This window comes from Ambystoma mexicanum, chromosome 3p, assembly GCF_040938575.1.
Source record: "Ambystoma mexicanum isolate Mex_15411 chromosome 3p, UKY_AmexF1_1, whole genome shotgun sequence".
In the NCBI taxonomy this organism is placed as follows: Eukaryota; Metazoa; Chordata; class Amphibia; order Caudata; family Ambystomatidae; genus Ambystoma; species Ambystoma mexicanum.
This window is the reverse complement of record NC_090925.1, coordinates 1,048,155,002-1,048,182,974: the sequence shown is the minus strand read 5'-3', so window position 1 is coordinate 1,048,182,974 and position 27,973 is coordinate 1,048,155,002.

The window sequence follows — 27,973 nt, the reverse complement described above, 5'->3', positions numbered from 1 at the left end:
GAGGCTCGAATCTGCACAATTCCCCCTAACCCCCCCCCCCCCCCAAAAGGCAGACATGATTTTAAGAGGCTCAAAGAACACACGCATTGGCAAAACCATCAATTTGGACTTTTGCGAGGCATTTCAAGGTCATGCCATGCTGGTACTGCCTGGCCAGATGGTAACACATTACAACTGTTATCACCCGTGCATATTAAAGCAGCACATACCAGATGCATAGCCAATGCCCACCCAATGCCTTCACGAGAGCCAACACTGTTGGCTATGCAAAATAGTATTTTTTAAGGATTTCAGCTCAAAGAACAGATGCGAGGACACGCATACTTGTTTAGCTGTGTTTTTGACGTGAATGGGCAGGTGCATAGTGTCTAGCGTGGACAGGGGCGGTCAATGGGTAAGTAAAAAGCCTAAACATCCCCGCGGGCTGCAGGGGAGTTGCTAGGTCTGGAAAAGACCCGGGCCTATGCTGATGTGTGAACAGTTGGGACTAGGGGCTAGCTAGCCTTTTGGCTGTAGCTCCTGAGATTCTATCCAGGGCTACAACCAAAAGACCAGGGGCTATAGCCCCCTTAGCCCCCCCCCCATCCCCTAGCAACGCCTCTGGCGGGCTGACTGCCACATCTCACATCCCGCCCCTCTCCTGTCTCCACCCCCATGACAATAGTTTCAGCATACAGGCAGCACTTCTAGCGCTACCTAATAACCGAAAACACGGCATTGGCACAGCCAGCGGGTTTGTCTTAGGGCACCCTGTTGTCTGGCCTAGCTCCTAACATATCCTACTCTCAGAGCCCGGGTTCCGGGGAGACCGCTGCATGACTACGTGAGCACCACCACAAGAGCTGTGGGGGGCGGGGTGGGCACTTGCTTCCTGGCCCCACTGTCCCCTCGGTACCTCGAGTCTGGTGACAACGCCAAAGGAACACCGTCGCAAGAAATAGGAGTGCAATGTGCGTGCACTCCCCCGACACCACCTGTCTATACGCAGACAATGGAGGAAATGGGCAGGGAGGCTCACGGGGTCGGCCTGGGGCATAAAACTGTCTCGGGCACCAATGAACGAGTGGCCCACAGTTTAAATGGCAATTCATTCCTTTAGTGACTGACTGAATAGTGCCCAGGTGGGAGGTTTTTGAGAACATGCGATGCAAATTGTGAATGTTAAAGAAATGATACATGTTATTTATATTGTGCTTTCGCCATAGAACTTTTTTTCAGAAATGCTCACAAAATCCTCCTCCCACTAAGCTGTTCAATCCCTCCACTCAAACACTTCAAACACTCTGCGCACATACCAACCAAGCCACTAGCACACAGCAATAGAATAACCCCCACCAAGAGACATCATACAGCAGAGCACCACATCACACCTCTAAATCCACAGTCCTGGCTAATGCATCCTAGCAGGATGTGCACACAAGCTCCGGGGTCTCAACACACCCAGACACAGACCTGCACATGAACCTCATGATACCTGCGCTAGCCACACAACAGCAAACCTTGCTTGCATTTTCCCTCTCTCCTCACTCATCGTATCCACTCCCTGCTCTTTCAGATCGGCTAGAGCGTCTGGGGAGCCCGAAAATGGCGGCAGGAGCAACACATGTGCAATTATTACTACTCAACTGAAGTTGGTACTCATTTAACGACCTCAGAGGGATGAAAAGTTGAGTTGACCTTGCCAGGATTTGAACTTGCGACCTACTGAGCTAACTTACTAGCAAAGTACAACCGTTCCTAATCGGACTGAACGCCAACCTGTAATGCGAGAATGAGCACAGCAGTTATTTCTCTGCAAGTCAACAGTATGCTTTGGTTTTCACCTAGACATCCTGAAAACCTGGAAGAACTTTTGCTTTTCTGTCGCTTAGCAGCACCGTCTCCAGTGGCGGAAAGGAAAAGGAGTGCGTTCCTTTGGAGACTAAAACAAGGACGCTCTGGAGGACACCACCACAACATCAAGCCTGTTATTCTGTTTTGAGTTATGTTATGGTGGTGGCTTTTGTAATGTTTGTGGTGGAACCTGAGAGAGGGCAGGAGGGAGCAGAATCCGTTGTAGAAATGGAAACATGTGAAGGGGGATCCCACAAGGGCCAGGGTGGGGGCGGAATTCTGAAGAGGTGGAGTTCAGAGGGGACGAGCTGGCAGTTGAATTCAGATCAAAGGAAATTTCCGAAATAATAATGTAGTCATAGTTTAAAAACATAACATAACAGTAACCAGGTTTGGTGGTATTCCAGCAGAAATACAACAGGAGTACAGCAAAACTCATAATGGGGCCCAGTGCACTATTGACCAGCGTCGTGTGAAACTGCTAGGCCCGATATGCCCTGTCTTCTCTGAGCTGTGTCTGTAAACCCTTGCGGTGCTGGTGCGGAGAACCCAACGTCCACACTGGTGGATGTTATGAGGAGCTCTTACATGTTCGGAATTGAAAGAACTGCCACTGATGGGCAGTGTGAGAAGGGCACAGGCAGCAGTGTGAAGAGCTGCCACTCGTAGGCAGTGATGGGTGGTGTGAGAAGCTGGCGCGTGTTGGCAGTGTGAGAAGCTGGTACTGCTGGGTAGTTGTGAGAAGCGGACAGTAGGGGACAGAGAGAAACTGGTAGCGCTGGGAATTATGAGAAATTGCCAAATAGTGGGTAAGGTGTGAAGCCAGCAATGGTGAGAAGTGTGAGGAACTTGCACTGGTGGGCATTGTGAGGGGCTGGTTCCTAATGGAAAGCTGCTGGCACAAGTGGACTGTGTGAACAGGTGGCACTGGTGAGCAATGTAAGGCGCTGTAGTTTGTAGAGTGAGAAGCACCGAAAAATCTCGCACAGGGCATTTGTCTGGGTTGTTTGCCGGGGCTGAGGCAGTGGCAAGCCGGATCCTGAGATCCAGCTAGAGATCTGATGCCGGATCTCTGATCCGGTGAGAGCCGGCCCATTAGCCAGCGCTAAGCAGAATGCAGTACTATCATCGTAACATTGTGAACATTGACAACTGTGTTTTCTTTTTCAGGATAAACAGAAGTAGCAGCAGTCAATCCAAGCTGGCGTGTTCTAGGTCATGCTGGAGGCATGTTTGAGTACTTCAAATAGGCCTGTTTCTTTCTTGGAAATACGGTCAAAGTGTCTCAAATTCTCAGTCGCACTCAAGTCTGTTGCATCGAATACTGTATCAATTAGGATTTGCAGAGCCAAATGTTTTGGCTTTGATAATGGCACTGTCCCCGTCACACAGACCTCCTTCCAGGTAGACAGACTGGGGAGGTAGGCTGCTTGAGGATAGTCATCAATGGTTGCTTATGGTGGGCATGGTCAATCTTGGTGAAAACAAGCTTGGCAACAGTTGACACTGGACTGGCTAAGGCCTACCATAATAGTGCTATAGTCAACTATGGTCTGGCAAATGATCAATCTCTGTTGGTCGCGGTTATGCATAGGTTGCGATTGTCAACCATGGTCTGGTGCTGGTCGAGCATGATTGTTCATGGCTCTGTGATGATTGACCATAGTCTGGCGATAGTCAGCAATGGTCAACTGTTGTTACCGATGGTTGACTGTGCTTTTTTGATGAAGCGGGCCAAAGTGTATGTTCGCGGTCTGCCCCAAAAAAACGTTGCAAACTTGAATAATACCAAAAGGCTGACCCTAAAATGACTGATAAACAGGATACAAGGCATTGCCGCTAAACAACAACAAGGATCAATATCTCTGTGTGTTATGCCAACCCTCATCACTACACAGCTAAAGCATTGATTTTAGCTGATGCACAGGTGTAATGAGCCAAAACTAAAAATCGCTGTCTATTGAGGAGCATGATCTGAATATTTACACGCTGATGAAAAGTACCCAACAGCATTGCCCTGTCAACCCTAGCCTTTGACCCAGAGTCAGAGTCTACACCATTATGCAATACAGTTATGCAATAGTGAATATGGATTTTAAGAATAGATAATTAAAAACGAAATAGATGCTTCTTTTAACTTTACATAGAAAAAAGCTAACAAAAGCCAATCTAGGTATATCCTCCCGTGTCTTCATAATAGCAAAGCTCTTCTGACCAATCGGTAGTGGTATCAGGTAAAGGAATTGGCCCGCAAGAATAACAGACACAGCACTGGGTGATTGTTATGAACAATAAAAATGACGTGCTTTGTGTTCAGAGGAAACCACGGCTTTAAGTGGGTAGGGGTTAGCAGGGAATGAGCCCAGCAGGGTTCTAAAGTTGTCCTTGATCCAGAACTTTGCTGGGGAGACCCAACCTGATTCCCCCACAATCAAAATGCAACGAGTGACAATACTGATCTTCCCCAGTAAAAATGTTTTGTATTGTTTAAAGCGCAGGCCTAGCTCGAGCGTAGATTAGCACTGTACAATGTGAGCAGCCATCATTTGGACTGGCATCTTTTAACAGTAGCTTAGTACTGTGAGTTGAGGTCTGTGCGTCAGTATGTTAGTCCATTGGAATTAGTTCTTGGTCAGGTGTTGTTGAAAAAGCCATGTATTGAGAGATTTGCAAAACTGAAAAATTGTGGGGGCAATCCTAGCCGACAACTGGATCGAGTTCCAAAGGGTGGGTGCGTGATGAGAAGGATTGTTGCCGGTTCCTGTCTTTGCGGATGAGTTGTGATTTAAGCTGGTTGGTTGATTTGCTGTGCGAGATATTTGCAGCTTCACCCCCTGTTTTACTGGCGTGCTACTCGTGACTTCTTTGTAGATGATACATGCAATCTTGAAAAGCATCCCGGCCCGGAGAGGAAGCCAATGTTGTTCCCGTAGGATGGGGGTTATCTGGTCAAATTTCTGTGCACCCGTAAGTAGACATGCTGCAGCGTAGTGGACTGCTTTTAGGGGAGCCAAGTGAGAAGCTAGGAGCCCCATCAGGAGGGTATTCTCCATCGATTTGCGAGACAGCAAAGGCCCTCACTACAGTCCGGAAGTCCTGCGGCTGGGTGAAGGGTTTCATTTTGCGAAGAGTGGCGTTTTGGAGCCTGGCTCTTTGGGCCTTCTTGGACAGTGAATTTCGATGCATTAAGCATTCTGGAGAATTCCATTGTATGCATGGTCATTAAGAAGCAACAGATGATTTGTGATTGATCCAGGGACTTATGCAGCAGTCTTATTTGCTCCCACCCCTGCGCGGAGCCCAGCACGAGCATGGAAAGCTGTACACTAGCTTACTGCTGCACCTAAATCAATTCACACAATAAAACGTGTAAAGTTGTAAATAAACTGTGGCGGTTGGGATGGCTGCATTTACAAAATATAGCGAACACCATCATTTCGCTAACGTATTTGCAACAATGTGTGCAATCATTCTCAATAGCGATTCCATTATTGACACAAAGACATTGGGGAGAAGGAAGACCCTTTCCTCCATTTCACTCGCCATTATGGACAGTGCAGAGATGATCAGGTTAGTACCAAACCTAGCCAAAAAGTGACCATTCAAAACATGGATCCAGTCTCCAGCCACCATGTGTGGTAGTAACTAGTGCATGAAGGCCACAGTAACGGAGTCGAAGGCCTTTCTTTCACCTATTACAATGCGTTCCAGATTAGGCATGCTGTCACAGTGAATTCTCCTCATGTGTTGTTACAGTGTCACCCACCACATGCTGAGTTGAGGTGGTTTTAGTGAGCCGTGCTGTGCCTCTTCTCACTCAACTGTGCTCTTGAAATCATCTCATTTCATAATTGCTCCTCTTATGTCTATTTTCCTACAGCACTGCACAGCTCTGGATGGTGTCTTAGATACCTTTTTGATTGATATATCTGTGGAAGATTATGATTTCAGATGCAAGCAGCTATTGGGAACTTTAAAATCTGAAGAGGGAGAAAGTATAGAAGAGGCTGTTTCGGGTTTGCGGGTCATTTTTTGAAAATGGACCGCTCATTTGGGAGACTTATCCCTCCTGTTACATTTTGACAGATTCCCATCCCCATCAGATGGGTGCTGCCTTCTGCCTGCACTGAATAGACGCCACGTGTTGGGCTCCACCCTTTCAAGAGTGGTCCAGGCCCCTACCAAAGCAGACATATTGCCCATTAGCCTGTGCTAATTCTTAATCTATCTCCGTCCTGATGAAGGCCATTTACCTGTGACACTGCAGTCCGGTGACTAGCGGCAGAAACACACTGTGTCGACCTGATAATAGAAACAACTGTCAGCACTGCTAAAACCTGCGCAAGGCCCACGACAAAGAAAAGAAATTGACAAATAGACACTGCAGATTGGCAGTGTCTCACCCATGTGGTACAAATGTACTATGTTGAAACCAATGTGTAACAAATTTCGTTTGAAGGCTTTTTTTGCCAAAGAATGTGTATATATGAATAGGTTGTTGTTTTCTGTGTGATTTGATAGTCAGATTTACACAAAACCTGTGATATATAAATAAAAAACAGATGTTTTTTTTAAGTGAAATAGATATCACTTGTTTTTGTATCCCATGAGAAAGAATTTATGGTAAAAAGAAAGAGGAGGGAGACAAAATAGCCTTGACCACACATATATTGTTTACTGATTATTGACCTGGTAGGTCATGGCTCACCAGGAACCCTAAGGGAAGTTACTGAACCTGTAAGAGACATTAAGATAAAGTATGCGGCTAGAAGCCCTCTTTTTTGTTTTCGGGGGTTCTATCTTGTGAGGGACCAAGCTTAGCACATATATAGAAGAGACATAGGCTACTCCTCCCTTTCACACCTTCAGGTATGTGTGATGCACCACACTGTAACAGACTACAAAGTTGGTCTGTGTTTTAATAGCAGATCATTGACTCATATCAGTACAAAATATAACTATGTATTTATCAGCACAATCCACAATCTTTTTTTTTTTAAATGCCTTTAAAACAGGCTAAATCTACAACAATTACAGAAGGGTTGGAGCACGTATAAGTTCCATATTATAACTCATATAGGACTTATATAGGTTGGTCCAAACAGACGGTGTGGTGGACCTAGGGTACAGACACACATGAGGCCATAACCAAACCCCAGATAGTGATCACATCCGTAATCTTGATATGCTAGACAGCAATCAAAATAAGGATAGGTGCTCCCTTCAGGTCCTCTTACCCACTTCAATTGTGCTAGAATCAGAAAACTAAACAAGTGGCATTTCAAGGGCAACATTAGCCGTCCATGATGAGGGTACTTTGCAATTGTTCAAGCATAGGTACTAGTTGCTATTTAAAGGAGAGTTCCGGGACTTTTTTTTTATTGTCCCTACGGGTCGGCCATGTGTTTGTAAGCATAAATCGGTAGATCGTAGGAAACTTTCCTATGGACCTTACCCGACTTTTCGCCCATTATCGCACTCGAAATCAGCCTCCATTTTGTGATAATCCTATCATTCCGCCGCATCGACCTGGCTCACCTGCCTTTGCGGCACTAAATCAAATCCCCCGCCCCTGAAACAGACTTTATCAAAACATTCATATTCCCCGCCTCTATCCGTGACGTGACTGAGCTGCGTAGGCAAACGCGCCCAGGCGTCTTCTACGCGACTCCACACAGACCCCGGAAATCAACACAGATCAGCTCACAATACAGCGCACCACAATTCGGAATATGAAACTGTACTTTGAAATCAAACCGCAAGATTGTAAATGTGGTAAAGTACATTTATTTGACATCAAATGTTTAGAGAATATTCAGCGATTTGCATTTTTATTTGCTCATGTTCCAAAAAGTTCGTATTGAGGAACGCGATGGTCCTTTGCTGTACACAGGGTCTTAGAGCATCTCACAATACAGCACCACAATTCGGAATGTGAAACCGTGGTTTAAAAGCAAACGGCAAGATTGTACATTTGGCAAAGTACGTTTATTGGACATCAAATGTTTAGAGAATATTCAGCGATTTGCATTTTTCTTTGCTCTCGATCCAAATTAGTTCGTCTTGAGGCAAGCGATGTTCGTGTGCAGTACACAGGGTGTTGGTTTACGATAAAAATAAGCTCTTCTGTCGCACTGATAATCGCATGGCTGTTCCAACAACGAGGCACTAGGCCACCACAACGGTAGGTATGTTGCATCTAACCGTTAGTACCGCGTAAGGGCATACTTGTACTTGGCGATCGTCCCATAAAATGGTCAGGGTGGTAACGTTGTTCACGCGGAGAAGCAACTGGCGGCTGTAGAAGCCGTCCGCCGGTGTCTGGTACTCGTGACACAGACAGTAGTGAATGATGTACCTAAAAACATAAAAAATGAAATTAGTCTCACCATCAGATCCTTATTAAAATTATTCATTTCATAGCGAGGACAGCGCTACTGGGTGTACACAAGTGTTTAAAGGCGTGGCGAGGCATGGAGGGGGGGGGAGTGGAGTACAAGGTAAGTAGCATAAAATAATAAATAAATAGGGCCAGCTGGTGGCAAGTGCAAGGTAAGTGCAGAACAAGTGCTGGGAAGGGGGGGCTGTAGGATACTGAGACAGTCCCCCAGTGCAGGGGTTGACAGGGAGGCAGTGCAGGTGGAGAGTGGAAGGGCCCAGGACCGAGGTCGCAGACAGTGGACCAGTTGTAGCAGGGGAGAGGGAGAGAGAAAGCAGAAGCAAAGAGGAAGGTTTTGAGGTGCTTCAGTCTTTAAAGCCACTGTATAGTAATGAAATTGCGGTATAAACTCATCAAAAGTTATTACATTATATTTGCATTTTCCATTGTGTCTTTGTGTAGGGCAGACCCGAAACACCACTCCTTCTTTGCCGACGTTACTTCTTCTAATGAACGTGGCTCATCGTTTCGTTTCTGAAATTTTATTCATTATCTTTTCTTAGTCTTTCAGGATGGTCCCGGCCTGTCAAGGTCAAATCACAATAGAACCTTATATTGGGTCGTGGGCCGTTCCGCCACCCGAGCAAAACATCAAAGCAGCTGACCTTCACTTTGAGCGAGCACACATTTCTAGTTAGCTCCAGTTAGTGTAAGGGCATCTTGTCTGCGTGCCTTTTTTTTTATTGTCCCTATGGGTCGGCCATGTGTTTGTAATACGGAAACATTCTATAATTTTTGTAAAAATGATTTATATTACTGTTTGGTTTAATTGCAATGGGCCTGCAACATGAGGAGACTCGAGAGAACAGACAATCGAATTACAATCATTTAAACCGTGATGTGTATTTCTCAATGAGCTCTGCTTTAGGTGGACATGGAACAGAGGCAATGTTGGGTGGCAATGCAGTTGTCCCCTGCATAGGTTTCGTTCACCACTCCATGTATGTGCCTATCGAGGACATCTACGATAAGTCTCTCAATAAACTCATATTGCATATCCTCAAACACTGGTTTGATCACCCATTGTTTACTTCTTTTAGTGAAGGCCTTATTGTAGCGAAGCGTCCCTAAAGTTCCGGTCGTCCTACTTTGTTGACGGCCAACATTATGGTTATGTGCCAAGACCGCTAGAAGAGTCCGATTTATCATGCCTTCCATGCCAAAATGCAATCTTTTGGGCCTGTACTTGAGGCACATATTGTGGAACACCTCCAAATCTCCTGTGTGGCAGAATTCCGTGAGTCCCCTCAAAGCTTTTGTTATAGTTTTATCAAATACAATCTTTTCAATGGCCTTGTGAGTGGGTGATGAAGGAATCAACCACTTCTTCTTCCGTGCCTCCTCTGTGGACAAATGGCCATGTTCACATTTGTGGAAATGCTCATTTGTCGACCATCGATGTACGTTGCTACAGTGCAACATTACTGACCGCCATTTTTCCAGTAGAATTTCCAACGACCCTTCACATGTTTTTGAGCTCCACCAAAGATGGTTGCTGATTGACTTGGACCACTGTGAAATACCTTGCATATCTTTTTTTTTTCCTGCAGCCGACAATTTTTTATTGATTGATTTTGCAAGATGCCAAACGTCAAATTGGTGATTTATATTTTTGTACTGTTCTCTCATTGTCTTGGCAATTGAAACGTGTCTGTCCGTGGCTATCAGGTCGATCACCATTCCCCGCGATTGTAGTTCTTGCAATGATGCTACAAAGCCAAATTTCTCCATGGCCACTGAGGATGTACTTTGTGACACCTGCACGACCACCGAACTCACAATTTTCTTACTTTCCATGTCCTGAAAGTGGTAGGTGCAGTACTTGGCTGAAAATCCTGGACTGTCGCATTGTCCATCACCGGCTAGCCTGAAGCGTTTGCCCGCGAATGTACTTTCCATTGACATTTTTTCCATTCTCCAAGCTTCGCTGATGGCTGGAAATAGATAATCGGTTTGGTATTTGTAGAACTGACTTTTCGCAATGAAATGGATTCCCACAAACTGAAAGAAATACTGTAACTTTTTAAAACTTGAACCACTAAAAAGTGCGGCCGCTGCACAAAGTAGATTGCCTGCTGGCAGTTGCCCCAGCATGGGTTGTGCAGACCATGCGAACGGATGATATTGTGTACAGGTGGCATGTATTTTAAGGTTAGTGCCTCGAATTGCACGAGTCACATTAATCAATGGCTCCCCACATACTTCCCCACCAACCCAATGCCCACATTTCATCATCATAATAATATCCATCAAACAGCTATCGAATACAATGAATTTGGCCTCTTTCCTTATACTGTCACTCTGCATCCCAGCTGGTTCGGCCTGTAACGTTGAGGACATGTCACTCGCATGAAAGGTACAATCTCTGATATCGTCTTCCGCTATGCTGAGTGATATTGATGGTGTTTCATTGTCGTCCACTTCATTCTCTTCCATTGCAACATCTGTTCCTTGTCCGGAGATGGGATAAAAAAACAATGTCTTCAACTTTCGCGTGCTCTTATTTTTTGCGGGTGTGGATTCTGTGAATTGATCTACGACTGCATCCAAACTACCAGGAGGACATTCACTATCAATGGCTGGTGGTGGTATAGCTCCGTTGTCAATCACTTCATATTCTTCCCATTGGCACGATGCATCTCCAGTCTCAAGTCCCTGCCAAAAGGTTTGACAAGCAACATCTCTCGTTCGCTTCACTGTCTGTGTAGATCTAGTTCTTACACCCACTCGCAACTAGAGGACAGATTAGAAAAGGGATGTTCAGTTTAAACACAACTTACAGTATTGAACTATTGACAGTGAAAGACAACATAATATAGTGAACAGGACACTAACCTTCTTTTGCTTTCTTTTCTTTGAAACTTTCTTTCCTCGAACTTCAACATCTGGACGCTGTTGCTCCGACTCGTGTGTGCATGTCTCCACTTCCTCTCGCGCTGCAACGACTATACTTTCATGATAAGCACATCCATCACTCACTGAGGCTCCATCGACTCGCTGAAACATAGAACTTTCATTAGTATGTATAATAATATTGAAAACACAAAATGTACTTGGGGACCAATACCCATACGTACATCTCAATAGCAAAACACGAATGAACGCATTGTGTAGAACATTCAAACGACAATAGTTCACGCATTGTTGATCTAGTTAGATTGAACTGTCAAGATCCATACCTCGGGCTCCGCATAGACTTCCATTGATGATATTATTGAAGATGAGGCTTCAGCAACTCCCTGAAACACAGTAATTGCATTAGTATGGTTTTGTATTTTGTTTAAAAGAACATAAACTTTCTGCAGGCGTCAACGGCTCATCTAAATAGACCTGCACAAATGATCAGTTGTCTAAAATAAATAATGGATATCTAAATATGATTCGATTTGCTCCATCGTTGGAAGTGTCACCACCCAGAGATCTGCATCAACTATTAGGGGTGATGTTCTTGTTGAAGAAGCTCCGTCAGCTCCCTGAAAAATAGTACTTGCGTTAATAAAGAAGGAAGTATAGCGGATGTAATCACGTCATTTGATCTCGCATGATTGATCTGTCAGTATCCATACCTCGAAATGCATAAGAACATCAAGGGACGCTGTAACTGCGGTGCACACTTCTGCAAGCTGTTGCGCCGACCCGTAACTGCATGCTCCCCCTTCCTCTTGGACTAATGCTCCATCGACTCCCTGAAACATAGGACTTTCATTAGTAATGAACACAATATTGAAAAAAGAAGACACATAGGAGGGCGACGACAGAAGGACATACCAATGGCTAAAAACGAAAGAAACATTGTGTGTAACAATCACGCTACAAGAATGCAAGATCTGATGATCTCCATCGATGGAACTGTCCGGAAACGTACCTCGAGCATCTGAGTGACATCTACGGTTGTCGTCAATGCGTTGGACTCCTCAGCATCTCCCTGAAAGACAGTACTTGCATTATTTTGGATAACAATAATTATAACTGAAAACAAAGACTAGAGGACGAGTACTGTGGTGTACCATTAGGTAAAATAATTACACGATCAATTAAAACTATTGATTTACATGCCTAAAACAAGTCAGTGTCAGAATAGCTAAGTAAGATTACCCGATAGGCGCTTGAAGTGGCTGATGACTGCAATAACGACACGGATGGAGAATCTTCAGCCTTCATATTGAGTGGATACATAAATGGGGAAATTATTGTTAGCTAATGCTACACACTACCGCAATGCCGAGAGATAAATACGTAAACTTGACTCACCAGTGGAGGGATGTGGACGAATAGAGTGGGAATAGCGGTTGAGAGCAATTTTCGCCTCGCTCGCGGTGTTTTCGTCCTTATTAGCAATGATGTGGAGTACATGTCTGGGCTAAAGTGCCTGCTGCAGATGCGGTATCGATCACCCCTCTTGTCCGCAAAGACTTCTAGGACTCTACTTTCTATCTCAGAGGCTGGATATCCGCAATATCGGACCCATTCTCTTATCTGATCTATTGTCTTAGGGAAAACATGCATTATAGTACCTTCAGATTTGTTATGGGTCTTCGAAGGGCAACCGCCAATGGAACAGGCAGGCATTATGGAAAGTTCTGAAAAGTAAAGATCAACAATTCTCTATGAATACCAATGTGTTAAAACATTAAATGACACATAAAAGGTTCAATGCAAGGTCCGTTTTGGTTCTTGGAACTATACATGTTATTCACATGCGGATAAGTATTTCAATAACTTTCAAAAAATAGAAAAAGTAATTTGACTAAACTCAGAACATGTGACTAGTTCCTTGCATGTACTGTCGTGAACGAAAAGAAAACATGGATGCAATTTGATGACTACTAGCAAATAGATATAAATTAAAAAATTGGACGCAAAATGATTATGGTACATGGACTTACCTTGACGAACAAACAGTTAGATGCAGGGATCAGAGTAGTTTCTTGTCGTAGAACAGGGAGCTGTTCACAGGTTGCAAACTGACGAGTTTGCTCAAAGTGGTCACGGAAGTTCACAGAGACGAAGAGCAGATAACCAGCACCTTCACGGGTTGACTAGCAAAGCGCAAAGAAGTTCTCATTAGAAATATGAAGTGGGTTATAAAGAATTCGAAACAGGGGTGTGTTTGTGAATGAATGACGTGTATATGTCGTGGCATTATGCGGTCTGCAGGGGGCCGTCCAGCGTGAGGGGGGATGCTTGGCAGGAGACACGGGGTCTGGAGGTAGACATGGGAACAACAACCCATGCTCTATAGACCACTTTGAAGTGTACATGGTCTTTGGCACCTCTTGGCCTTTATCGCTCCCTGACAGCTCCACTTGCCAGCACAAGTACCCCGGTGCGAACTGCCTTTGATAGGGCGGGGGGTGGATCGGGGCGGTGGTCGTGCAGACAAGACACAGGAAGACTCGTGAATGGAGACACACTTATGTGGATTGCAGGGGGCCGTCCAGCGTGAGGGGGGATGCTTGGCAGGAGACACGGGGTCTGGAGGTAGACATGGGAACAACAACCCATGCTCTATAGACCACTTTGAAGTGTACATGGTCTTTGGCACCTCTTGGCCTTTATCGCTCCCTGACAGCTCCACTTGCCAGCACAAGTACCCCGGTGCGAACTGCCTTTGATAGGGCGGGGGGTGGATCGGGGCGGTGGTCGTGCAGACAAGACACAGGAAGACTCGTGAATGGAGACACACTTATGTGGATTGCAGGGGGCCGTCCAGCGTGAGGGGGGATGCTTGGCAGGAGACACGGGGTCTGGAGGTAGACATGGGAACAACAACCCATGCTCTATAGACCACTTTGAAGTGTACATGGTCTTTGGCACCTCTTGGCCTTTATCGCTCCCTGACAGCTCCACTTGCCAGCACAAGTACCCCGGTGCGAACTGCCTTTGATAGGGCGGGGGGTGGATCGGGGCGGTGGTCGTGCAGACAAGACACAGGAAGACTCGTGAATGGAGACACACTTATGTGGATTGCAGGGGGCCGTCCAGCGTGAGGGGGGATGCTTGGCAGGAGACACGGGGTCTGGAGGTAGACATGGGAACAACAACCCATGCTCTATAGACCACTTTGAAGTGTACATGGTCTTTGGCACCTCTTGGCCTTTATCGCTCCCTGACAGCTCCACTTGCCAGCACAAGTACCCCGGTGCGAACTGCCTTTGATAGGGCGGGGGGTGGATCGGGGCGGTGGTCGTGCAGACAAGACACAGGAAGACTCGTGAATGGAGACACACTTATGTGGATTGCAGGGGGCCGTCCAGCGTGAGGGGGGATGCTTGGCAGGAGACACGGGGTCTGGAGGTAGACATGGGAACAACAACCCATGCTCTATAGACCACTTTGAAGTGTACATGGTCTTTGGCACCTCTTGGCCTTTATCGCTCCCTGACAGCTCCACTTGCCAGCACAAGTACCCCGGTGCGAACTGCCTTTGATAGGGCGGGGGGTGGATCGGGGCGGTGGTCGTGCAGACAAGACCCGTTTGCCGCAGGGCCTCACCAAGGAGAGGCCATCTAACTGAATGTAAGAGGATGGCTGCAGGATCTACTACATGGAATGCAGGGGGGTGAGTTTATAAATACCTCACCCTCCCAGGAGAATATACACTAGATTCATTTAAAAAATCAAAACAACCATTGTTAAAATATATGTTGGGCTTTATTTTAGATTTTAATTAAACATAAATAATAAACATTACACATTGTAAAGTTGAGGTTGCAGCACATCGAGGGAAAATCCGCGGTATTGTCCACTGTCACTGGGGAAATGTTGTCTAATGGCAAGTACCGCACAGGCAGGTATTACTCTCCGAACGCGGTGTCCGAGCCTCCCGTGAAGCCACCAAGTGAAGCAACGATAGGCCACCAGCCTGTACCACCTGTGAAAAAAAAAGATGCAAACTGTATTAAACTGACCAAACTTTCTTATCAATGTCGATTCAGGTAACACATGTCATTTTTCTTAGAAAAAAATTATATCTAGAAAATGCACTATATGGAACAAATTTACATGCGTTCGAATGATATGTAAATGTAATTTTATATGTGGGAGACGACCATGAAATAGTGGTGGCATTACTGACATCACAAACAGAGTATACTTACTCGTTACTCGGATTACGCGGACGAACAGTGCCGCGAAGTTCGTGCATAAGCACCATCATCATCCTCAACACGGTCCGTGAGAGGCAGGCTTCCCTGAACTCTGGCAGCTCGGTGATGCATTGCGGACTTTGCTCGCCTTCCTGCAGACTTTGCTCGCTTTCCGAAATGTAGGCCAAGCACCCGGAATTTTCACGGCAGCAGCAGTTCTCCTCCTCAGTTGGCATTAGCTCGCACCGATTGCACGTGCACCAGGTGGAGACGCCGTCCATGCGACATGGTCCAGGCTCTTCATCCGTTGACTGGTCCTCCCAACTGCCGTCCGAATCCCCATCGTTTTCGCGTGCTTGACTTTCCAGTAGTTCTTCCTCGGTGTACTCGGGCTCGTACATATACGGCATTATTGTGGCCATTGTGCGGTAAAGATAGTAAAATAATTTACAGAGATGGTACAGGTGTTCACACGGGCTACAAGCGGCGAAGGTAGCTGACCAGAGCACTGAAACGAGTCACAGAATACTCAAAGTAACACAGAGAGAGGAATGGAATCGAAAATCTGCTGCTGTGTGTTGTGAAACGGTCTGTTTATACTTATTGGGGAAAGAGGCGTCCTGCCATTTCCATGGCAACACGTCAATAGCTGAGGCGCAGCGATTGTTGACACGAGACGTGCTTGAAATGGGCAGTACGCGTCTGCTGATGTCAGGCTCAGGGGCGGGGGATTTGATTTAGTGCCGCAAAGGCAGGTGAGCCAGGTCGATGCGGCGGAATGATAGGATTATCACAAAATGGAGGCTGATTTCGAGTGCGATAATGGGCGAAAAGTCGGGTAAGGTCCATAGGAAAGTTTCCTACGATCTACCGATTTATGCTTACAAACACATGGCCGACCCGTAGGGACAATAAAAAAAAAGTCCCGGAACTCTCCTTTAACAATAACAGACCCAAGGATGATAGACAGGCACTAGGATAATCAAGGGCACCGATCAGTAGTCATATGAGAAAGGAACACATTATAACAGAAGTCAGGTTAGCAGCCTGACAGGATATAAAGGTGCTCAAGCATGGATACGGAAGACAGATTGAAAGTAACGGGAAAGGCACACATAACATGGGCAGAGAATAGATAGTGGATACAATTTAAAAGCTACACAGAAGGTGCATGTATCCGAAAATAGATTGAGATTAGAAGAGGGCCTTGGTTTTTTAGCTGGCGATGCCATTAGTGAGCAAAGAACATGACATTGTGATGCGCAATATATCATTGGTAACTATTGTTAATATGAAGCAGTTCTGAACCACCAGGGAGGCTTTTTTGAAGAACATCCTGTGGGCATAAATCAGTCGTAGGGATTGACGATACTGAAACATTTAATTTCTGGTAATGTTGAGATACTGGGCACAATGAGATTAAATGAGTTGCACCGGATCTCATACTTTGGTTAAGAGGTGGAGCTGGGATTTGAACTCAGTCTGCAATTTCCTTACTTAAGTGCTTCCCAGTTCTGGTTTTATAGCAAGGTGCAATTATTTGTGAATGTTTACCTTTCATGGAATGAAACAATACACTCTTTTGTAGAACTGAATGAAAGTACACACATTACATAGTAACTTAACATGACAATACTTTATAGAAACATGCAATAGGTAGTAGAATGGTTCTAACTTAATTTTCATAAACTGTTACACTTATCAATGTGAGCCTCCAAAATCTCATCAGGGTTTTACTGCTGTACTTTCAAGCTTTAAATGCACCCTACACACATACCTGTAGTTTTGTATTCATGATGTGCAGCAAGACATTTTAAATGTTACCAAAAGAAACGGGTTTTGTGTGAAGTAAGCTGAATCCAGTGGCATGTGGCTGGCTCTCTACATTCTACACCCCCTTCCATTCAAATGTCCTACATGAAAAGAAAGAACAGGCAACGGGCCGCACAAATGTCATCAACATGGGAGTAGGCAAAACCTTTCACAGAAGACAGCACATTTCCACGCAGTGTGATAAGATGATTTGTCCAGGATCACAGTGTTGTCCTGTGGCAAAGGTAACTTTGATAATACAGTCTCAAATGTGGTTATCTGTATCACCTCTACCAACTTACACTTTCTGCCCTTCTTTGGTGGTGGCAGACAGTTGTTACACTACTCATTTAAAGTAACAAAGTTCGAGACCTGCAACAAACTGATGCCATGTTTGTTTGAATAACTAGCATTATCTGGTGCAGGTATGCTGTTTTGTAACACAGTGGGTCTGACTGTTCCCAAGCTATGTTTCTGCCAAGTTTCTCCATTTCATAGAGAAGAAAAGCTGAGTCAGCCTAGATGGAATTTGGTACCGTGACAGGGAATATGAATATTGATATCTGCAACAAGAGTTTAACACGCTAAGCTATCTTCTGAGCCAAAGTGGCACTCATATTATTAATATGCATTTAAATTTTGGTTATCGCACATGGTCAATGTAGTCCCTACAGAAAGGGGAAAATGCTGCAGGATATTTGCTATAGTGAAGGCACAAACTGCATGTACTACCATGAACAGAGAACACATTACATGATCAATTCATAAGATCAGAACATACCTGCCAACAACACTCAGGCGGCAGACCCAGGTCGTGATCAGCACACTATACAATATCATGATGTATTATTTATATTTTGTAAAAAATGGGGCCTGACTTCTGTTAGGGAGAATTCTCAAGAATGTGCTAATTTCCCTTACCTTTTGAGACCCCCAGAAAAATTGCCAGATTTTTAGGATTTTAATTTTTACCTGGAAAGACTGTGAGCCTTTTTCCCCACTCTTTCATGTATTTTGATGTGTGTTTTACTTTTATGTTCTTTAGATATGGAGTTTTAAAACAATTCCATAGGCATCTTCTTTTTCTTGGGTGTCACACAGCACCTTCAGTACAGTGGCACAGGGATGTCTTTCAGACTTTCCAAGGTTTAAATACCTTCTCTGGGACTGACTACCGTCTCCCAGAGCATGTAAAGTTAAATTGACTTTACTAGTCTTTTTAAATTTACAGACCTAGCACACACTATCTTCCTATAGAGTGCTGGAGGGGTTGCCTAGCATCCCCTGGGTCTAAACACTCATGTAACATTCAAATGTTACCCTTTCCCTCTTGGAATGGCTGGTGGCAGTGGTTTAGAACAAACTACCACGATTTCTCCCGACCGCGAACACCGGTAGCTAAAAATCGGTCCAGCCATGTTTTTCAATATGGCGCCCAAGACCTATCTGTAAAAACAGACTCCGGTCAACGTTTTTCGCTGTTTCTTTAAGGAAAGGTCCTTCTACTGTTTGTCTCTGCGCGCCACACCAGGTTTGGTCCCTTTGTTCATTGTCCTTTACAGGCTTCAGTGCTGAAGCCCTCCTCTGGTGCCTGAGTGTCTGTGGTGGACAGGATGTGAGAGAGGTGACCGAAACTCCCTGTGCTTAGACTCCTAGGAGACCTGAATGCACTCTGGCGTGATTAGCCGGCTGGCTGTCCGGCAAGGACAGCCACCCTGCTGGGTGAGTGACAGCTAGGCTGGAATGAATGGGGGAAAACTCTTTAAAAGCAGGCCTCTGGGACTTGGAAAGCAGAGTCGACCACTGGAACGAAAGAAACAAAGACGAGCTGAAGGAAGACGACTGCTGCAACTCCTGGGCCACCGGTGAAGCCCTGTATCAGGTCTGAATTGCCTGAAACTCCATCGACAGAGAAGCCCTTCAAGGTTAACTTCTTCCTTTGAGTTTGGTGGGAACAACCAACTCTCAAGTCACCTGGACACCGTCTCTATACTGGTCGAATTATCTTCAGAGTGGCTGTTGAAAACCGGATAGTCAGTGAGAAGGATACCAGTTTGTGGTCTTTAAGGCACTCACACCTTAAACTGACGTTTTGCGAAGCTGGTGGCCTCTTCCCTGGGCAGTGCAGGAACTTCCCAACATCCTCCTTCTTGTCCCCACGACTGAAGCTCCGGAACAGTGAGATCTGCAGGAACTACCAGGAACAAATACCTCGGCTACAGCTCTTCTTCATTTAAAAGTTACTGTGCAAGTGCGGTCAATAAATCCTTTCTGCCGCAGTGAAAGTTTGTGAAACGTTCCCAACTTTGAAGGCTTGCCCTTCCCTAAACCGACATATAACTTTTCGTCTGACCAACTACTTCTAAAAATCGTGGCAAAGACTTCACTGTTTACTACCAGAACTGTGCTCTCCCATCCAAGACTCTGAACCATTGACTTGAATTGCTGGTTGTAGTGAACTGAAACTATTTGCCCTACCTCTGAAAAGTATTTGTGCTTTAATTCTTTTAACCTTGTCCTTATACCCCTTTTTAAAGTAACTGAAGTGCCATTTTGCTCCCACTTCAGGGGAGCTGAACTTGTTCAGTAACTTATTGGTTGTGTATTGTAGTATATTAGAATGTGATATTGAGCTGCTCTCACTAGTGGAATGTTTTCCAAGTGACTGTGTAAATAAATGTATATTATTTTTCCAAGAAACCTTGAGTAAGTGTTTGTTTGAACCACTGTGATTTCTAGTCCTTTGTGTAACCTCTAGTACTGCTCACTTTACTCTTGAGATAAGTCTGACTGCTCAGCCACTGCTACCACATTACTGTGTAGTGCAGGCTTGTACCAAAGGTGACATTGTACTTACACTTGTAGTCTTAATTCTGTGTAGTGTTCCCAAAGGGTACTGCATGGTATTCTGCCTAACAACTTCTTTGAATCAGGCAGTCATGTGGAGGCTTGGGCCATGTACCATTTTTGCCTTCTAATAAACACATCTCCATCAGCATTATTCTATTTCATCTGAACCCACTTCCTTTTCCCAAAAAACAGTCATCACTAGAGTGACAAGAAGATGATATTTGGACACAGATTTCACACTAGTGGGCATTCATTTGCCAATTTAATGCACTATGGGAGTTGTAATTTTGGTTCACTTCAATTAAAGACATTGGAATAAACCGCATAAAATCCGTTGTTTGCGAAAGCAAAACCCAGAACTAAAGGTGGAATTGAGTCCTCTATTAACATCTATTACCGCTGTTGTTGCGGCACCGCTGAACTCGAGGTTTGACCTTAAAGTGGAGGATTTCCCTCCAGCATCATGCTGGAGATAATTATGCCATTTTAAGATGAAGAATTTGCAGATCTACCGCTCTCAGTAATTCCGCCGGAATCACCATGGCTCCCATATGTAACGAACATTGAGCTACCGCCATTTGTAAGGTTAAACAGGTTTGGCAGATATTCTGCGGATTAACCACAGAATTACCACAAACTGCTAATGAGGCCAAATATGAACATGACATGTCGTCTATGGCCTTAACTCTTGACCTCTCTGAGACAACTCGGGATCACCCAGAATTCCGTCTCAAAGGCGCCATGCAAAAGCACATCATTGTAGCAGAATCTACAGGGTATTTAAGCTATGCATCTGCCCCTGTTAGCCAAAGATAGACTTCTAAGACGTTCAAAAATCACAGGTGTGTCCGCCCTGGTTCATGCTTGCCTTGAATCATTAGGGTTGTCAGTGAAAGACAAACGGGTCTCTAAGATTCGCAAGCATCCCCACCCAGTCTTGTACCCTGAAACCACACTTAGTCTTTGGTTACTATGGGCCTTATTCTAAGTTTGGCAGTCTGTAAATAAGGGTACCGGTCGCACCGTAATGGCACACTTTCCGGACCGCCACACTCCAACTATGCCTTTGGGGGCCATTGCACCCGGCAAGTCTGACCTGCCGGGCACCACGGTGCGATAGGCAAAGTTCTCAAGGAAGCACTGGCACCATTACCAACGGTGCCAATGCTTCCATTAACCCATTCCCGTGGAGTCTCATGTGACTCCATGGGAAGGTGGACTTCCCGAATCCGCCACCTGATATCCTGGCCCGCTGGGATTGTAATGTCCTGGTGGCACCTGGATATCAGGCAGCGGATTCAGTGTTTCGAGGACTGTGGCAACCCGCAGTAGCACCGACGGGTTACCGGCGTCCTCGTAATGAGGTCCATATCTTGCAAACTTTTTTTTAAATGCTGCCTTTTATGCTTCCCACTTCTCTCATTTTTAAATGTTTGGGAAAACATTTGTTTAAGATCCCAGATGGGGAATCCGAGGCAGAGTGCATTGTGTCAAGAATGGGCTCTTACGAGGCAATAATGAATGCAGAAACTGATCAGGCAAGGGTGTCCTCAGTTACATTTAAATGCCATCCGAGGGCAGCATTGCTAATTCTAGAGCGATGTGCTTTGCGGAGGGCAAGAAAGGTATGGGGATCACTAGCAGTATAACTGTAGTAGGGGCATGTGGATGGGACTTTGGCACATTCAAGATGGCACGGATCTATGAACTTTCAATGGATGCCATAGCATTGAATGTTCAGCTCGACGTTACAAATTCACCTCAAACCATTTCAATATAAAATAGTTTTGATCCATTTAATCCCAAGCCTTCTCACCAAAGTTGAAGGTTATTTATTTATTGTTGCATTTACCCCTTCTTTAATGCAAACCAGGGGTAGGAATCCCCCCTCCCCGTTAGACCCCGTGACAAAGTCTATGATGTAACAAATCAATTAATTTCACAGATAAAAGTTTAACCAAACTTTGTTTTGAAAGTCTCTCTGGTAGGCAGCGTGCGCCCTCGCCTCTGGCCGCCAGAGTCGTCCCTTGGCCTGTAGTAGGTATTTGTATAAGTGTCCCTGGTCTCAGGTGCTTGCGGTCTATGAACCTCCAATATTCAGAATACAGTCTATTGTACACGTGCATCTGGGAATGGGACTCAGTATCCCTGTATGCAGCCTGGTCACACATTTATTTTTATTTATTGGACATTTGTATGGTGCCTATACATCAGAAAGTGTTTCCAGGCGCCACAAGACAAAAGACGACGAGGGCAAAGAGGGGAGGATAAAACAAACAAGAAACGGTTCTACTAGGCCTTGTGACATTCGGATCGAGCAAGTGCAGTAATTTAAGTGCAGGCAAGAGAGGAGGCCTCAGGGTTGAGGCAGGGTAAGTGCTAGAGGAGACCATGGAGGGCAGTGCGCAGGGAGGCAGGGGTAAGGGTAATGTTTGATTTTTGAGTTCGTTCTTGGAGGTGGGACTCTGTTTCCCAGCATCCCGCTTGTCGGATGATGAGTGCTTTTTCAATTTGCTCTGGCAGTTAATATTTGCTTTCCCAGCAAGCAGTGTGTCAGCCAACACATTCTGTCTCAATCTGCTATGGGAACAGTTTCCCAGCGTGCAGCGTGCCAGTCAATTCATATTTTCCCATTTTGCTTCGCGACTTAGGAATCATTAGCTCCCCATCCGGCTTCAGTCAATATTTGTTCAGTTTCCTCTGGGACTTAGGAGTCAGTTTCCCAGCATGCAGCCTTCTCACACGCAGGGTATGTATGACATTTTAAACTTTCCCTGCCCAGGTGCTTTGGGCCACTTACCACCGATCCTGATGTCCATCTTTACTCCTTTCCTTCTGTGGGTTCCTCCTCAATCTCTCGTCTTTGTCCCCTCTTTTCATTCTGGGTTTGGGTTTCTGCCCGCAGGCTCTCATTGGACTCCCACTGGGATCATCTTCCTTGCACTTTCTCATGTGTCTGCAGGGTGTAGACGGCCTCCCTGGTGTAGCTCGGTTGACCAGCATGGTGGACCCTGCTTCCTTGATTTCCACCAGCTCCTCAGGATTGGGCCTCGCTCCTCGGGTCTCCTCCTGCATGTGAAAACACCAAATAACTTGACTGGCTTCCCCATCTCTTCACAGACACTCTCTCCTCGGTCGCGCCATCCAGGGCTTCTTCGCAGCTGGCAGAGGACCACCACATCTGCTCCCATAGTTTTTATTTTTTAAAGCAGTCACAGAGCATTGGTTCCAGTCACGTGGCGCTGGAAAGAGAAAACAGACCTATACTTGTCGGTTTTCATGTTCTGCCTGCTCCCTTCCTTTTGCTTACTGCACCCTTATTTATTGTGCCCCATTTCCCATTGCTGTTAATTTTTAGATGCCTATTTTAGTAATGGTTGTGTACATGCCAGTGTTATTATACGTACGTTCAAGCATCGAAATGAGTTTTTGGTTTGTTGAAATGTGGAGGCAGGTAACGCAGCGTGCCAGGCTCCCCAATGGCTAATTGGCACTTGACCCTGGAAACAGACAAAAATGAAAGAGATTTTATTGAAAGAAAGAGGTGAAATTGGAGCACAGCAGTAAATGTGCAGGGCACTCTTACCTTCTGTCAGGTGGTGCACTCTGTATATTCAAAAAACGTTTCAAAATAAGATGACTACAAAACATGTTTTTCAAGTAATCCCGTGTTCTTTTAAAAATTCAAAACTGATTGACTTTCTGGACCACGATTTGCAGTATGCTTTATATTCAGTACCTTCTTTTCAACTCTTCAGTTTTCTGCCATTCATAATCAAGCTTCCGCATTTTATTTGTATGTTTAATCAATGCAAATTTAACATTTTTAATCCAGTTAATTGTTCGACGCATTTCATGTAAGGAAACCATACATCAGGAAGTCAAATCAGATTTTTGTTTGTCTTATGATTTTTTTAAGGTAATTGAATGTATATTGATTTATCGCTTGCAGTATGCTGTGTGCAGGACTTAAGGTTGTCCTACACTCCCTATTTACCTTACATCATCAGTGCCCGTGTGATGCTGCATCTTCAAACCTTACCAGGTATGTGGCGAGTTAACTGCGAAGGAAACTTCTAGGAGTGGAATTGTGGCAGGGTGATAAGATTTTGAAAAAACGAAACTGGGACAGGCCAATGAAATAAAAGTAGGACTTCAATTTGACAGAACCTCTCATGACTATGTGTTGTAGCTTGGATGTTCAGTGTGACTGTCTGGGTGAGTGTCGGGCCTCATGGAATGGTGAGGTGGAGCTTGGAGTGTGGGAGGCTTGGGAGTTCCACAGAGTGATGGTTGAGACTTGGAGTATGGCAGGGAACCAGGACAGATGCTTGTGACCTTCTCTCCTACCTTCATGAACTATGACTATGTAACCAAGTAATAAAGCATCTTCTGTTTGTACTTACCTGGGTCAGCCTGCTTCCTGCTCCATGTCATCACTGATCCAGGCACATCTTGCTGAGGGCAAGATACAACACTATGCTTCAGAGGCGGAGAAAGAGAAGGTCCAAACATTCACCTGGATATAAACTATGCCGATGTGGGTGTTACTGTAAGTTTGTTCAAAGCCAAGGGAGTTTTGCTCTGATATTATGTTATACCTTGCTATGCAGCCCTTTCCCAAGTAGTGCCTGCATGCATGTGACTTTTAAGTGACAGGGTGGGGGTTTGGGCCTACCCCTGGATGGACTACATGTTGAAGTAAAATTAACAAACTATAATAACGTTTGTTTGGTTTATATTTGTTGGTAAACAAGCGAGATGTGATGATTTATTACAGTGGTGTGTCCCCCATTCCCAGAAACAAGGACGGATCCTCGGTCACCCTAAACTGTGGGTAAGCACTCGCGATGAACAGATTCAAGACAAAGCAAAGATCACAGAAAGGACCTTGTGGATGCATCGCAAGGTTGGAACTTGTGCACCCCTCAGGTCCCGCCTGAATGGTACTGCCCGCACGCGGCGGCCATCTTTATAAATAGGCTACGACATAGAGATTAGTTCTGGCCACCCAGACTCTAAAGAAATCTGGTTTGTAGTTTTTAATTGTAATTTGTATTTATTTGGCAGACACTCCTACCACTACGAAGGACAAAGGAACAGATCTGGGAGAAAGTCGCAGTGCAGGCTGGCTTTACACAAGTTACATAGTATAATGAGAGGGAGCAGGCAGGTTGGTGACAGGGTGGAGAAATTGAGCAAAGAAAGGGGACATTTGATGGCCAGGGGAACATTCATAGCTATAATACACATTTAGTCATTGAGCCAGTATTGAAACTGTTTCAGGATCCATTGAGTTAGCTTGTGGCTAGGGCAGGCGATGAAGTCATGGGGAACATAAACAAGGGAAACGTAGAGCACTACACAATTAGGCGTTGTGCCAGTATTTACACAGTTGCTAATGAACTATGTGCATTATGTTCCCTGAAAGGTACGACCGGCTTTAAGCCTACTTCCCAACTTGTCACTGTGTTCGGATTTTGACAGCTTTTGCTGCTCCATCACGCTCTGCCAATGATGCGTGTGATCTGCCTACATTTGCTATGATGTTGCTTTATTACTGCTTCCGGGTATGTGGGAATTTTCAACGATGCTATTTCATTTTATAAGCTGTACGCAGGTCCAGAAAGACTGCATGCATACTAACTTTTCTCAGCACTGCATACTTGTCGCATACCCAGTGGTCGAAGTGTACGAAAAGAAGTAGTGGAACAATGTTCCCTGCTGGTCTGCTCCGCTCCCCACAAACCCCATGCCTGCGCCCCCTCCCACACACAATCCAAACCCCCAAACAAACACACCTGCTATTTATGGGAATGTGCAACTTTTTCCTACACTTTTATTTTAAAACGAAACCATTCCAGAACGGTTTCTTTTTAAAATAAAAGTATAGGAACAGTGAAACTTAAAAATAAAAAGTATGGGAACACCGCTGCCGACCGCTCCTGTCCACTTCGACCTCTGCGCATAGCAACCTTAGTCGAAGACTTTGGTCGTCTGTACTCAGTCCTTCCGAGAACCCATCCTGGCGATGACTTGTTATTGTCCCGCTACTAGCCCAAGGTTCTAAATGTGCTGGCAAGGCCCTTGCAAAGATGTGCCCCCCTTCGTGCAGCAATGAGATGGGCCTATAATTCAAGGGGTCGTCTCTAGGGCCTTTTTTGTAGATTGGGGCCAGCTCTGCTCTTCTCCAGGACTCTGGTACTGCATTCATACTCAGGATTCCGTTAAATATCCTAGTCAGGTATGGGGCCCAAACAGCCATCCGATTCCTGTAGAAGTCTATGGGTACCCTATCTGCCAAATCCTGGGTAAAGCCAGGCGCTTTACCCAGCTTCTGGCACAGTAATGCCTTACCCACCTCTTCACATGTTAACGTCAACGGGGGTAATTTAAAACATCTCCGCCCTTGATGTACAACTCGTCAGGGATAATCATGCCAGACAAGGCTCCATTCGCCCAATAGAGACTGCTGTAATGTTCAAGCCAGGCCTGCTTTGTAATGCAGGCTTGCGGCACAGCTGGTCCCCTGGACAGGAACCTTCTCCTAAAGATAGCTTTTTAAAAATGCTATCTGAAAGCTTTTTTGTATTTGGCAAGAGAATTTTGGTTATCCAACGTTCTCCACGTTTTTTTCAATCAGGGAGGTGACGCCTTTCTGGATCACACCAAATGTAAATGGGCCCGAATATCACAGGCCGCCCTGAATGCAGCCTGACATTAATTGAAGAACGCATACATGCGCTGTGGGATGTAAGAAAGGGAAAGGCGAGAGGTGAGATTCTATTAAGCAGGTGGGAAAATTAGCCTGAGTGGTAACTTAGGTGGCAAAAATCCGGACAAAATGGCCAGTCCAAGACGAAAGAAATTTAGTAATCATCGCTGCTGTAACACACCTGAAAGCTCCCCACCCCATTGACAGGCAACAACTTAAGAAAGCAAATGTACCCCTACATGAAATGTAAATTGTATGAGACCGCCACGATGAAGCATCACTCTTGTTAGCTCCATATTTACGTTTGTGCCGCGCGCTGCTGCTCGCGTGCCAGGTTGGTGTTCCGTAAATTGCATACATGTATGTGACACGACATAAAATGTACACTTCTTCCACCAGTCACCTGTACTCTACCCATTGAGCTGATGGGTGCAATTCCTGCATAATCTCATCTCTGCCCCCACGCCTACTCTGCAAGCTGTAGATATGTTTGACTGTATTACCCACCTCTCACTATGTACAGCACTCGGTTGCCCTTTGAGGGCTAGCTCCATGGTTCCAAAAATACCTTACATAACTTTACATTTATAAATGAACACAACAATTGAAGTTAATAAGGGTCATTACTTCCACCTGGCTATGTATTATGCTTTATATGTGGCTTATTGAATTTCATCCACTCTGTACAGTATCATGACGACCCCACCACCCAGTCCGCCACTGCAGCAGGATCCATCTACCGGTCTGCAACCTTTGGCTCTCCAGATGTTTTGAACTACAACTACCATCGGCCCCAACCAACATAACGAATGGTGAGGGATCATGGGAGGCATGGTCCAGAAGCTTTGGAGAGACCCAGGTTGCAGCTGCACAGGGACAAAAAACAGCCCAGAGAAGGAGACCAAAAAGAAGTGGCCCACATTCACAGATGCCTACTTGTGATGTTTCACAGCAAAATGTTCAAGAAGGACCTGGTGTACCTTTTTGGGAACTATTTATAGGAAAGTGTGCCTTTTCTAAGCACATTAACCCAAAAGCCTTGGTCATAACTACCAAGGTCACAGTCTTTAAAGTGGCCCACATTGTTCCAGACAGTTGCCCCACACTGGTCTTCGGGCATTGCTCCATGGGCTTGTCCATGCCTGATTTTGTCCCATACAACCACGGATTTTTAGATTTCCCTACAGAATATATGTTTTTTAAAGTAAGATCACACAGGAAATATTCTACATTTCC